This window comes from Lissotriton vulgaris, chromosome 6, assembly GCF_964263255.1.
Source record: "Lissotriton vulgaris chromosome 6, aLisVul1.2, whole genome shotgun sequence".
Classification (NCBI taxonomy): Eukaryota; Metazoa; Chordata; class Amphibia; order Caudata; family Salamandridae; genus Lissotriton; species Lissotriton vulgaris.
Genome location: NC_141694.1, coordinates 1,031,367,042 through 1,031,379,756, shown reverse-complemented (window position 1 = coordinate 1,031,379,756; position 12,715 = coordinate 1,031,367,042). Strand labels below are relative to the sequence as shown.

At 46.9% G+C, this 12,715-nt stretch overlaps 1 protein-coding gene across 3 annotated transcripts in view; it reads right to left on the bottom strand.

Moving 5' to 3' along the window:
* The window catches only part of SMOC2 (SPARC related modular calcium binding 2), a 1,727,408-nt gene that overhangs the window by 1,131,284 nt on the left and 583,409 nt on the right, over positions 1–12,715 (bottom strand). The window lies entirely within an intron of this gene.

The following is a 12,715-nucleotide window of genomic DNA, read 5'->3' as shown; positions in this document are numbered from 1 at the left end:
GTCACAAACTTGCATCTTTGTTTTTTATGCGTGTTTTGTTATCGACAGACAAGTGCCTCCTGGCAAGGGACTGTACTCTGCAACTAATTGTTTTGTCACTTTTAGTTTCTTGATGCTTATCTTTGACTCTGAAATGTATATTATCCAAATGGTACGTCGAAAAACTGTACGGTTTTAGTTGGGAGAAAGTCACGGGGTGGGGGCATTAAAGGGACTGTACAGGTGGTTGGGGCCTGCATCTGGGCTGGAGAGGTGGAGATGGCCGGTGTCTGTGCTGGTGGGGTGGGGATGGCCGGTGTCTGTGCTACAGAGGTGGGGATGGCCGGTGTCTGTGCTGGAGAGGTGGGGAGGGCCTGTGTCTGTGCTGGAGGGGTGGTGGGGGCCTGTATCTGTGCTGTAGAGGGGGTGGGGGCCTGCATCTGTGCTGTAGAGGTGGTGGGGGCCTGCCTATGTGCTGGAGAGGTGGTGGGGGCCTGCCTATGTGCTGGAGAGGTGGTGGGGGCCTGCCTCTGTGCTGGAGAAGTGGTGGGGGCCTGGATATGTGCGGGAGGGGGCATGGGGGCCTGTGTGCTGTAGAATTGGTGAGGGCCTGGATATGTATAGGAGAGGGGAGGGGGGGCCTGTGTCTCTGCTGGGGGGGTGGATGGTGAGGCATGTGTCTGTACTGGAGAGGTGGTGAGGGCCTGTATCTGTGCTGTATCGATGGCGTGGGCCTGTATCTGTGCTGGAGAGGTGGCGAGGGCCTGTATCTGTGCTGGAGAGGTGGGGAGGGCCTGTGTCTGTGCTGGAGAGGTGGGGAGGGCCTGTGTCTGTGCTGGAGGGGTGGGGAGGGCCTGTATGCGTGCTATAGAGGTAGTGAGGGTCTGGATCTGTGCTGGAGAGGTGGCGAGGGCCTGTATCTGTGCTGGAGAGGTGGGGAGGCCCCGTGTCTGTGCTGGAGGGGTGGGGAGGGCCTGTATCCGTGCTGGAGAGGTGGCGAGGGCCTATGTCTGTGCTGGAGGGATCGGGAGGACTTGCGTCTGTACTGGAGAACTAAGTAATGTCCTGATTTGTTACCTTTGCCTCAAATTGTAAAGCGCTCTGGTATCCTGCGGGATCAAGTTTGTGCTATTTAAAACTTTATAAAATCATTTTTCTTTAAATCCTGTGAGCAGCAGTTAAACCCTAACAGGGCCATATATCCTGCTCAGTTTATCAAGAGGGCAGCTCCCAGGCAGTTGGAGAGCTGAAGGCCATGCACATTCATCAATGTTATTTTGCTGAGAGGGCACAGATAGCAGTCGGATTGCCCTGTAGTTTTTCGAATTTGATGTCCTCTCTGAGCCATGTCTGGCAGTAAAAGGGGGTTTTAGCAGGATGCGACTTCATGATTTTCTTAAGCACACAATGCTAGTTATCTTGATTTAGACCACGCCCCTACTCTGATAGACCACGCCCCTACTTGGATAGGCCACACCCCTTTAAGAGATTAGCCACTCCCCTTTTAGAGCACCCCCAGTTTTTTTTTCCCACTTAAAGCCCTGGTGGTAAGTATAATTTTATATTCCAACTCCAGTCCCCGTGGACACTAGGGAAGGTGTTGGATATAAAATTAAACTTACTCCCTATCCTAGAGCGCCCCCCAGCGCAATGCGTTGTAATGGTATGCGTGGTAATGCCTGCGTTGTAATGGTAGTGCGTTGTAAAAAATGAGTGCTAAACGTTGTATACCGTTAAAAACCGGATTAAATAATTAGAAAATCATTGCAATCAAAACATCTTCCTGTCACATAATATGAAAACTGTACCATATATACTATTTAAAAATGTACTAATCAAAACAGATCAAACCACCGAACATCGATAATTACAACAACATAATATTGCACATTTTACATATCAAAGTCACAGCGTGCTCGACATACTATTTCCCTATACATAAAGAAAAAATACTCTAAGAGAATTATTCAATAATTTTGACAGAAAAATATTACACATGATACATTTCAAAGTGCTACTGTGCAATAATTGCAACAACCATCATATTAAAACAAGGATAAAGTGCATAAAAGATTACTGAAACAGCGAAACTTCTATTGTACATTTCTTACACAAGTTACATTTTAAAGTGCTAATGTGCAGTAATGGCAATAACCATCATATTAAAACAATAATAAAGTGCATCAAAGATTACTGTAACGGTGACACTTCTAATATTACATTTCAAATGATCACCCTAGCAACAAAGTCATTTGATAGTAAGAATATAATATAATCCAAATAGAGTGATTAGGTACCAAGACCCTTAAAATAGTTGAGCTTATTATATCAGATATTTTTCAACTGCCATTAAAAATGTTACCAATTGATATAAGAACGGAATCGAATCCCCAGATTGCGACATAATTAAAGCCTGGTGAGCTGATCTGACTCCTATTATCAAACAAGCATTTACAATGCAACGGTTTCGCCTTTGCCAAAGTTAGAGCTATTGGCATTGTAAATGACAAATTGTTTATTTATGTGTTGGTTTTAAAAATAGATAAATAAATGGCATTGTCATTTACAATGTCAATAGCTTAATCTTTCGCAAATGCGAGACCTATTGCATTTGCACCCACACACACACAGCCACACGCACACACACAGAGCCACACACACACACACAGAGCCCCCACACACACAGCCCCACACACACACAGCCACACACAACACACAGCCCCACACACAACACACAGCCCCACACACAACACACAGCCCCACAGACAACACACAGCCCCACACACAACACACAGCTCCACACACACACACAGAGCCCCCCCCACATACACACAGAGCCACACACAGAGCCTCCCCCACACACACACAGAGCCCCCCCCCCCCCACGGCCCCCCCACACACACACAGAGCCCCCCACACACACAACACACAGAGCCCCGATTTCATCTGAGAGAAGGATTTGGGAGTCTGCGGGTGGCTGCGCCACAGATCAAAGGCTAGGATAGCGCCCCGGCCCAGAGGCCATGGAAATGACAGGGGAAAGAATTGTTTGTGAGAGTGAATACCGGGCTGTACTTGGAGGCGGAATGCGGTAGTGAGGAAAAGATTAACTAAACGAGGCCCCGTCCTGGCCAAGGTAATCTGTGACCCCAACATCCCCACACCCTGCGCCCCTGAGGATGGTACTTCTGGGCACACCCAACACCCAACAGAGAAGACACTGGGTATTGAGAGGGCGCCACACACCCTGCTCATGCCTCTGCCACCTCAAAGAATCATTTCCCCGCTGCCAACCACAGGAGAGTAGGGGTGTTAACGACCCTCCTCTTATTATTTTGCACATTAAACTTATTGTCGTAGTCTGACCCTACAGAAAAACAGTAGGGTGAAGATTCCGCAGACGCACCTCTCTGGTGTTGGGTGGAGGAGTGGGGAGCGAATGAAAGCCCCAAGTACCAGAAAGGGACAGCGGGCGGGCTGGATATCTCTCCGTTCATATTTCGCCCGACGAGGTGATGAAGGCAGTTATTGTGGCGGGCGGGCAGGGCACCGCACCGGCCTGCAGCTGACATGTGTTTGAGACTTACGACGCCTGATTCCCCAGCCCGCTTCTACCCTATTATATCACGACTGATCCACGCACAGAGAGCGGTGGGAACTAAGCGCGGGGCTGCTGACGAACGGGTCTGTGGCCCTCCACCAAAACACAGCCTCACTGGACCTGTAAGGCGCTTCGGGTTTTTTTCCATATCTTTGAGGGGAGATGCATTTCTAATGCACCCGCTTGGCTTTCTTTTTAATTGTGGGTTACAAGTTCTTGGTTCGCAAAGCGTGGAGCCTGAAGACGCTGTACTGGGGGCGGAAAAGTAGAATTGAACGGGAAAACAATTTGACGACAGCAGTATAAACAATATTGATTGATTGATATCGATTATTATTAATAATACTCTATATTTCTTGTGAATACACAGCCAGTGTAGCCCTACCTTGTGATGGTAAATTTCGTGCACGAATATTCCAGTCCGGGACCTCCGGGTTGGAAGCGCGTTTTGCTGACCAACCCTGAGGCCCGGGCTGTCCACCTTCAAAGAGGAGCACCCGTCGCGCTGGACTGCCCAGGTCTTTTGACGTCTGCCACGGATTGCTCTTATATATTCACAGTGTTACTTTTTAACTCGTATTCTTGTTGATAGCTAATTTGCAGCAATTCTAACCAACAACGTTGGAACCCGAGACCTCGAAAACCGTAAGATTACAAACATTGCTGACACTCCCCAAGGGGTCAAATTAAAGAGCATTCATGCCCTGTGTGCCGTGACAGCGGGAGGGGGGGTGGGAACGGGCATAGGCGTTGGGGGGCATTTGACCTACTTGCACTGCAGAGCTTCTCAAGTAAGCTACTGCCCGGCCGCCATCTTCGGCGAAATGACCAAAACAAACTTTGACAAAAAAAAACACCCGCCCACCGCCGCATGACGTTTTAAAAAGGGGCGGAGAGGGAAAAAAATCGCCGGAACGCCCACAAATCGCCTCGCACAATTCACGTGTGCATCATTGATCACCTAAAGCCAGACGTCGGTCTTCTTAGTTTTGCTAATCTATTTAATTTCCCCTGATCGAGAGGAGAAGCCGCACACACTACGGTTTAAGACAGAGGAAGACATTAATATTAATATTAAAATAAGCTCTTCTGCCTTCCTGTATGCTTAATTTGATCATTTATCAAGAAATACAGTTGATATTTTGTACATATATCATATGTCAGACTGAATTAACATGGCACAAATCTATTTATTGAACATAGTGTACTAATTTAGGTCCTGAAACATTTTAACATAAAGCATTGTCATTTGGTGGTAGAAGGGAGTGAGAAGGAAATATTACTGCAGTGGCTTAGTTGCACAATGAATAACACGAAAACCTATACTCAGATCACACCATCCACATTTGACCAAATCATGTGGTACTACGCTAGTCAGTGTTCTTCAATGTGCCTTACTTTGACAGAGTGTAAAGTCTTAAGAGGCACTTTGAAGGAATTTGTTTAGGATGGGGGTTGTGCTGTATAAAACATTACCCGTGTATTGTTTCATACACAATAATCCAAAAACACTACTGCCCAAATATTTAGAGCACATGGCAAAGTAACTTTTTTTGGTCCACTCAAAGCATTCCCACCAGTATATTTGCGACGGGGAATCGTTCATGTTTGAAAACGATTACTTTTAACAAATATCAATGCCCTGATATAATCCAGTGTATTAACAGGAAACAAAAATGGCCAAGAAAATAACTGTTTTTAAAGTGCAAGAGCTTTATTATATTTTAGTTGACGTTTGCTGTGCAATTTAGGAGCTACATTTTTTGATGGCTCATCGTGTGCTTTCTTTGCTTTTTTAGTCACAATGGTTCAGTTTTGGCCTGATTAGGTCCTAGAGGGCAGGTATGGGTAGCGAGTATTCAATAAACGCTAGGGAGCAAAGACTGTAGGTGTAGGTAGAAAAAAGTTATTTATTTTGATCTTTTTTGGATATACATAAATACTTATACTGATACTATATTTCAGGTGCTCAAGTGAATAGTACGGTGCAGGACGTGACAAAAGTGAACAAAGTGAACGGACTGTCACACAACAACAACAAGGTTAAAAAACAATTATATACAATGGAAAGAGTAAGAATCCTTGGGTATGTCGACGGCGTTTCGATCTATGTAACTTTAGATCATCATCAGGACTGATGAGCTTCCTGAAACTTGCCAAGGCATTTTCAGGCAAGGGGGATATTTGAATACTGGAGTTGAAGGTTGCTTGCTGTAGAGAACAAAGTAGTTAATGAAAATGTTCTCTAAATCTGATGATCCAGGTAGCGCTCGGACACTTTAACTTGGACGAGGGTTCTACTAGGATTGAATGTTTGAGCAGAGCGAGAGACAAGGTTTTTTCGGTATCCTCGCTGTGGAACTTTCAATTAATAGCGCGTTGAATATGGCGATATTTGGAGCCGATAAGGGGTCTGCCTGAGCGCGTTCGTCGCTCTGCAAGTAGTGGTATTTTGGCGCCTAAAAATTAATTCTAGCACGCTCGCGGAGGAGGTCGGGGGTCCGAGTCTCTCACCAGCCGGTTGACTCTACAGCAAGCAACCTTCAACTCCAGTATTCAAATATCCCCCTTGCCTGAAAATGCCTTGGCAAGTTTCAGGAAGCTCATCAGTCCTGATGATGATCTAAAGTTACATAGATCGAAACGCCGTCGACATACCCAAGGATTCTTACTCTTTCCATTGTATATAATTGTTTTTTAACCTTGTTGTTGTTGTGTGACAGTCCGTTCACTTTGTTCACTTTTGTCACGTCCTGCACCGTACTATTCACTTGAGCACCTGAAATATAGTATAAGTATAAGTATTTTTGTATATCCAAAAAAGATCAAAATAAATAACTTTTTTCTACCTACACCTACAGTCTTTGCTCCCTAGCGTTTATTGAATACTCGCTACCCATACCTGCCCTCTAGGACCTAATCAGGCCAAAACTGAACCATTGTGACTAAAAAAGCATAATTCCACCCCAGGTTCTATTAAGTGGGGTTCCCTTGTTTATAAAAAACATCATCGTGTGCTTTAGCTTTTAGGGACACGCTCCTGTTTGGCTCTCCCTATGAATTTGCTGTCTTGCCCATCTCTATCATTCGCTCACTTACAGTTTAAGATAAGTTACTTAAAAATATCCAAATGTTTTCCTAGCTATCCTCTTATGTAGTGGTATTCATGGCCCACATGTCAGTCCACACTTCATTATTTGTGTGTTTAAATGTTGTGGATGCCAAATGAGTATACCTATAAAACCAATTAAGGAAAGTGACCCTTTAGTAACCATTTAAAAAACAGTAAGACATTTCAGAAGAGGTTGCTCATTCCTGCAAAAAAATGATAAGCAAGTATTGCCATAACCAATAATTCTCACCTTTGGGACATACTGGCTTTGTCAACAGTTTTAGCCAAGCTGTACAGCAGCAAAGGTTTAGAATCGCAGCTTGCTTCTTTCCATTTCCTGCTGCAGGTAATCCCACCCAGGAACATTGTGGAACAGGATGTTTTTTTTGCCGTGCATGTGTGCATCAATGTAACAACTGGGAGAAAAGTTCAGGTATTGCTAATTGGCAAAATTGGTTCCATTTTTGCAAGCTACACATGATTAGCAAATATTATGCCTAACCGAGGGCACAAGTCGAGGGTACACACGGGTAGGGTGCATCTACCCACTCATTTAACAAGGTGTGCACTGGCTACCCTCCCAAGAGGTAGAGTCCCACAGAAATATATAGAACTTGTCCCGGTGTCATTTTCAGACACTGAGACACATTCAGCAGCACCTGCACAAAGTCTGCTTTACTTTCAGAGTAGCAATTTGCAGGCAGGGAAGGGGCTTATCAGATTCCAGCTGGGCCTACGAGAAAGGCCGAAGTTAAGGATCTATCAGGCCTCCTTTTGTTAGAATGTTCTGCCTTTGAGCTATTGCCTAAATGCAATAGAGGGGACAGAAAGGCACACAGCTTATCACTTCACAGGTACTTAAGAGAGACATGTCTTTGACTTTGGTCAGTCCCTGCAAAAAAAAACATATGGAAGCACTGTAAGAATGCCTGATGTGTTGGTCTGTCCCAGTATTTACACAAATACCAAATTTAAATACAACTATTTTGTTTTATTTCTTATATAGTGCTACTCATCCCAATGAAGGGTGTCAGAGTGTGTTACATCACCCTTTCACATTATACATTGACAATACATCATATTTGTGTAAATCAATGTACAGGATGTATTACATAAGACAGTAAGGGTTACACGGTGTAGGAGCCACATGTTCTTTATAGCTCACTGTGCTATATTAGAAGGATTCCAATTTATGAACTCTCCGTCAGGTATTAGGGCTGGTCATAGCACTGACACATCCCTAGTAGAAGTAGTTGATAACATAACACTGGCCCTAGACAACGGACAGTCAGCAATGCTGGTCTTATCAGATCCATTGGCTGCATTTGATACCATCTGCCACATAACTTTAGTACAAAGGTTGCAGGAGATGGGAATCGGAGGCAATGCCCTAAACTGGCTTAGAAACCACTTAAAAGTTCGATCTACATCTGTGCAAATAGCACACTAGTCTCCCATAGTTTGATGGTAGATAAGGGAGTCCCTCAGGGATCGATACTCAGACCCATGCTTTTTAATATTTATGTTACACCTCTGGCAAGGATAATCAGATCGTATGGATTTGATGTAGTTTCATATGCAGATGACACACAGCTGTTAATCACTCTTGGGCCTAATCCAGTAGACACCTGAACTAGATTCAAAAGCTGCTTGATTAAGATAAACACCTGGATGCAAACTAACCATCTTCAGCTAATCGTAAGTAAGAACGAGATAATACTAATTGGAAAGGTACATACATTTTGGTCAAATGATTGGTGGCCAGCGAACCTAGGCCTCTGTCCATCCCCCTAAGTCCATGGTATTAAACCTTGGTGTAAAAATAGATGATAAGCTCTCTATGAAGGACCAGGTAGATCATGTCCTGTCCACTTGCTATGGCGTTATGCGAACCCTGCATAAAATCTTAAAAATTGATTCCATTGGAACCAAGGAAATCACTTGTCCAGGGTCTAATAATTAGTTGTTTAAATTATGGAAACGCACTGATGACCTCCATTATTAAGAACTACAAACCAGACTCCAGGTGCTGCAAAATACAGCTACCAGACTGGTGTTGAAGCTTCCATATCGGTCCCCATCAGCTCACAGCTTAAAATCCCTGCATTGGCTCTTTGCCATGAAGCGTGTTCGTTTTAAGATCTCCTGCATGACACATAAGGCTTTGCATGGAAATTGGATGAGGTGTCTGGCCTAAACACTTAAATGGTATGTACCAAAAATAATCTTAGGTCGGAGACAACATTTTTACTTACCCCATTTAAGATCCGTACCACCAGAAATGGCGGCAGATCCTTTTCCTACTTAGCTCCTCTTTTCTGGAATGAGCTACCAATGCACCTTTGAACTATTACAGATCACAGACTGTTCAGAAAGCAGCCTAAAACCTTGATTTTTTTAGGCATTGTTTCCTCTCTCTTATGCTGTGAATGATTCCCCTCCATCAAACCTGCTACAGCGCCATGTGGGTGATATGTGCGCTCAACAAATGTAAATATCATAACATAACATAACTGCAAGTAACAAAAGGATCTGTGTTAAAACCAGCAACCCACTTACTCATTTACATAAAATAAAAATCTGTCATCTGTGTGTCACATGATGTGTTTTACAGGAGACGTATTAACCTTCTATATTTATTATTTATTCATTTATAAAGCGCCCAAATCACCCGAAGGGGTATCATCTCCCCACTGAGAAAAATCTGTAGCAGGTTGAACTGATACATTAAATTAAAACAGTACTGTTGGGGGCGCTAGAGGTCACACAGCAAGAAGGCCGCACTGCTGTGAGGCTCTGCATGACCAAGACAATATCCGTCCAATACCTGCAACATCCTGTGCTCCTGGAGTCCCTGAATGTTTGATGTGTCATCCTGACAGCCTCCTGTGCCGCCACCCGCTTTTGCAGTGCTTTTAGGTTACTGGCCTGTCTCGTGGCGGGGCCTACCTGTGGCGGCTGTTGGACGCTGGCGGGCCACTGATCAAGGAGGCTGCGGGAGACCGGCGAGAGCCTGCGCGGCCCCCTCGAGGTATCGGAGGGTGCTGTGCCTCTGGGGCTAACGGCTGGTAATTAGATATCGGCTGGGAGGCATGCCTGGAGCCTTCCCGACATCCGTGGGATCGAGCGCAGCCTCGCTGGATTGGGAGGAGGCCGCGTTCTCTGGTGTAGCTGCGGAGGAAGCGGGAGGCGTGCCTGGAACCTTCCCGTCCTGGTGGGGGTGATCGCTGCCCCCCGGTGTGCTGGAGGATGCAGAGACATTTGCGGTGCCCTCAAGAGAGCGGTAGCTGATCCGGAAGGTGTGCCCTGGGCCCTCCCGGTTTCCCAGTGCCGTGTAGCGGCGCCTCTGGCCTGAGTCAGCGTGGTGGCCTGCAGCGGGGAGCGGAGACGTGTGGCGGAGAAGTGGGGCCCCCAGCGCTCACAGAAAATGGTACCCGTCGGTGCCGGACATGGTGAGAAGGTCGTCCTGCCTCCTGACTCGGACTGCGGAGGTGGGCTTGGGCCGGGGACTGGGTTGCGCCTAGCTTGCTGGGTCTGGTGTGGGGCTGAGGGCGGCGGCGGTGCAGCGGCTGATGGATTACAGAGTGGTCCAGCGGCCATAGCGTGATGGGTATGTGTTGATCCTTCGGTGTGGCCACCTGAGATTTTCCACGCCCTGCTGGGCCCAGACTATCTTTTTGCTTGGGGCTGCTGTTCCGTGTGGGCCCCGGCCCCGGAGGTGTGTGAGGCCTGTGTGACTCATTAGCGGTGGGCAATTGTCGTGCTGCTCCTGGTGTATACCGTTTTTATTTCACCCTGCTGCTGCTCTGCTGACCTGTGGCTTTCCCCAGCGATGACGGGCAGTGCGAGGCTCTGTTCTGGGACCATCCTTGAACTTACCTGAATGTCTGAAACTGTACAGCGGGAGGGGCACTAAATTATACTGGAAGCGAGGAGGACTTTCATCCACTGCTGCACCTACTGTCCTCCCAGCGACTAGTGCCAGGGGCATACCTGACTGTGAGGGCAGCTTAGCCTTAATTCACCATCAGAGAGTGTGCTCAACATAACAACCCCTGCTTTGCAAAGACTGGGAGGGGGGATTAATCATTCATCTGGTCTAATGCCCTACTGACACATGCAGATTGGGGATCGCCTATACCAGGACACCAAGAGTGATGTTCTAAGCCCGTGTCGGTATTGCACCAATGTTGCCACCGTTGGCCTTTGCCCAGTGAGGTGCGCCATTCCTAACTGACTGCTAGGCCTCTCAGGCATTTCTGGCTGCAGTATTTGTAGTATTGATAGGGTTTGGCCTGAGGAGGCTCTCATTGTTTTTTGGAGCTGCTGTGGCTGAGCCTATGTGGAGAGCTTTCTGAGGGTACTATACGAAGGTTAGGGCTCTGTGTATGGCGGTACGTTCCCCACATATTGGTGGAGGTGTGAGGCGGTCCAGAAAGATCCTAAGGGCGTGTGCCTGCTGGTTCCCGCATCTCTTTCCTCCTTGTCTGGATTGCGGCGACTCGGCCTGTGACCATGGGTCGGTCAGATAGGTCACAGCCTAAACTCTCTTTTAAATCAAAACGTGCCTCTAAGACTCTGCAGAGGGCTGCATCAGATTCAGAGGCGGATGCAGTGACAGATGGACCCCCACCCTGGAGGTCACGTTGGTTGCCATGCAGCGGACCCTACAATCAATAGAGGGCTCTATGGCAGCATTCAACCACAGACTTGACCACATGTCATCACAGCTAGAAAAACAAAGTGCTCGTATGGGGGAAGTGGAACGGAGGGTCTCTGCTACGGAGGATGGCCTGTCCACTGTTTCTGATAAGGCTCTGAATACGGAAAAAGTCCTCTCTCTTATACCGGTGAAAAACAAAGACTTGGAAGAGCGGTCCCGACGCAATAACATCCGCGTTACGGGATTTTGGGAATCCACGAATGTGGGCAGGATGGAGACCTATACGAAACGCCTAATCACAGACATTTTTGGCACACAATAATTGTCTAATATGTTCATTGTGGAGCATGCCCACCGCTCGATGGCTGCCCGCCCTGTCCCTGGAGCCCCTCCTCACCACATGATTGCCAGGGTTTTGAACTATAGGGACAGGGACACAATTCTGCGCCTGGCTAGAGAGAAGGGGTTGATAGAGCATCAGGGGAACACGCTTGCTTTTTCCCCAGATTTCACAGTTGCTGTTCAGGCTGCGCGGAGGGAGTTCAGACTGTGAAGCAGGTCCTGCGTAATGAAGAGGTCCCCTATGCTATGCTATACCCTGCCCGCCTTTGCATTGGTGCTGCTTCTGACAATAAGATTTTTTCCTCCCCTAAGGCTGCAATGGACTATGCCAAAAAACGTAAGCGGCGAAAGCGGGCCTCCATGGAGGCTATGGAGGGAGAGGAACAGAGGGATGCTGAGGACTGAAGGTTCTTCTCTGTGTGTATTGGGTCTGCTGCATTAGGGGCTCCTAGGCATGCCTGACTCTGTCTACAACTCTGAGATTACAAGTTTTCTTTTCCGTACAGGGCCTATGCATATCTCTGATTATTTGAGGGAGGGTGTTCACATGTATGGTAATACTGCAACTGTTCAGGTTGCCTGGTGTATTTTTCTATTTGATTATAAATGAGGTGTTATTTTTATATTTCCCCTTATTATGTTATAGTGCCTTTTCTGACACTTAATACCTGCATGAGACTCATGACTACCTGGGCATGTGGCATAGTCATTGCTTAGATTCAGGTGGTTTATTCCACCCCACCGGCACATACAGAGCTGGTCAGATTGAGCTGGGATGTTTTCATACTGACTGCTCGGTCAACTCCTGCTATGCGGGAGCTTTGCGCATCTGTGCTCCCTCCTTATGGGTGTACCCCAAACCTTAATCACTGTTGTGGGGGGGGGGAGGTTAGTTTGGGTTTGGGGATGGCTTTGGCATGGTTGGGGTGCTGAAGTGGGTGGTGGGCGGGTAGGGCTGGGAATGGGGGTGGGTGTTTGTTCGCTGTTCTCTACCAAGCTTATGGCTAAGATGTGCGAT